The sequence below is a fragment of the Penaeus monodon genome, chromosome 17 (genome assembly GCF_015228065.2).
Source record: "Penaeus monodon isolate SGIC_2016 chromosome 17, NSTDA_Pmon_1, whole genome shotgun sequence".
Classification (NCBI taxonomy): Eukaryota; Metazoa; Arthropoda; class Malacostraca; order Decapoda; family Penaeidae; genus Penaeus; species Penaeus monodon.
Genome location: NC_051402.1, coordinates 15,414,352 through 15,416,806, shown reverse-complemented (window position 1 = coordinate 15,416,806; position 2,455 = coordinate 15,414,352).

Here is a 2,455-nt window from a genome sequence, read left to right as displayed (position 1 = left end):
AAGAGAGAGAGAGAGAGAGAGAGAGTAAGAGTAAGAGTGACAGACCGACAAAGAAACAGGAGAGTGTGGATGCGTATTAGGGAAACGAATACAGGAATATAAACAACCAAACATATAACCTATGAAATAATGATAATAATGATAATAATAATAATAATAATAATAATAATAATAATAATAATAATAATAATAATAATAATAATAATAATGATAATAATAATAATAATAATAATATAATAATAATAATAATAATAATAATAATAATAATAATAATAATAATAATAATAATAATAATAATAATAATAATAATAATAACAACAACAACAACAACAATAATTAATATACATATCTATTTCCTACTCCCAAGTATCCAACTTTACTGATCCCACGCCTCAATATTTTGCTATAAATAAAGAAACTTACTAATTATATGTACAAAAAGAAAGTTTTCTTCTGGAAAGTAGGAGTAACTCTTGATTGGCTGATCACGTGACTGGATTGGAAAGTTTGACGCATGACTTGAAGTTTCACTTTTATTTATATAATTATTTGTCTATTTATTTATTTATTTATTTATTTATTTATTTATTTATTTATCTATCTATTTATTGTTGTTATCGTTATTATCATCATCATCATCATTATCATCGTTGTTATTATTTTATTTTTTTGTGTAATGATGAAGACGAAGAAAAGAAGGTTAATGATAACAGTGAGGGAAGGGGGGGGGGGGATTATGGCACGATAAGAAATGTTGCAAAAGTTACAATGATAACAGCAACAACAACTATGTTCACGGTGATAATTACGTAATAGTAAGATAAGAGAAAAAGTAACATTAACATTAAACATCGTAATCATCATTCTTAATTCCTACTTTCATTATCATCATATTCAGTGATAAGAATAACAGTAATAAGCAGGGTATTATATTACAACCAATCATGATATAAATTATGATAACAAAGCTTATTGATTATGATGAAATAAAAACAAAAATCCTTAATTGTTGGAGACGTAAATCAGATGCAATAGTTTACTGAAGATATCATGCTACGAACGTTAATCATCTTAATTAGGGAACATGTACCTAATGAGTCACTGAGAGAAAAGCTAATTTCTTTCTTTCTTCATTCAATCTTTTCTCACATTCTTGTTCTTTCTCTTTCTTTGTACCCATCTTCTTTTTTTTATCGTTTGTTTCCTCTTCTCTTTCGCACTATTTTTTTTTTCATTCGTCTTTCTCCCTTCCCTTTCTCCTATTTTTTTTCTTCCGCATTTTGTTCCTTCTTTCCCCCCCTCTTCCTTCATAACTTCGTCCCTTCTGTCTTCTTTCATTCTTTTACTTCTTTGCCTTATTTACCATCCTATCTCCTTTACCTCATCTCCTTCGATTCCCTTTTTTTTTAAATCTTTCTTCCCCTTCATCTTTTCTCCTCTTCTCTTCCTTTTCCCTACTTCTTCTCCTTTACCCTCCCTCTTCCATCTCCCTTCTCTTCTTTCCTCTCTTCCCTTCATTTTGTCCTCTTCACTTCATTCTTTTCTCTTCCCTTTTCCTCCTCATTTTCCCTTCTTTCCTCCCGCTTCTTCCTTCTTCCTTTTCCCCCTCATTTTCCTTAACCCTCTCTCTTTATTCTTCCTTCTTTGTCTTCTTCTTCTCCTTCTCCTTCTCTTTCTTCTCCTCTTTTTCCTTTTCCGTCTCCTTCTCCGTCTCCTCCTCTCTCTCTTTCTCCATGACCTTCCCTCATCCTTCTCCTTCTTCTCATTGACCTTCCCTCGTCCTTCTCCTTCTCCTTCTTCTTCTCTCTCTGCTCCTCCTTCTCCTTCTGCTTCACCTTCTCTCGTCCTTCTCCTTCTCCTTTTCCCCTCTCTCCCTTTCCATCTCCCTTCCAAGCTCCCTCCTTCTCCTGCACACCCTCCCTCTTTCTCCCTCCCCCTTTCCTTCCCCTCCTTCTCCTTCGCTTTGTCCCCTTCACACTCCCGATGTGTCGACATACCTTCCTAACAGGCGAGCCAGAAGTATAGGTTCTAAGGGGAGCCTGACATACTACCCTTATGACAGTCTTTGGTGGTTTCGGAGTGTCTGTTGAGTAAGGGTTTGCAACGCATGCAGTCAGGATCATAGGACTACTTACAGTGCACATCTATATATCTTTATTGTTTTATCTGTAATTATCTATCTATCTGTCTATCTCTTTATCAGGTTCTATCTATCTATACATCTATCTATCTATATATTAATCAATCTATAATTGTCTACATATCTTTCCATCTCTCTCTCTCTCTCTCTCTCTCTCTCTCTCTCTCTCTCTTCTCTCTCTCTCTCTCTCTCTCTCTCTCTCTCTCTCTCTCTCTCTCTCTCTCTCTCTCTCTCTCTCTCTCTCTCTCTCTCTCTCTCTCTCTCTCTCTCGCTCGCTCGCTCACGCGCGCTCGCGCGCTCTATCTATCAATCTAT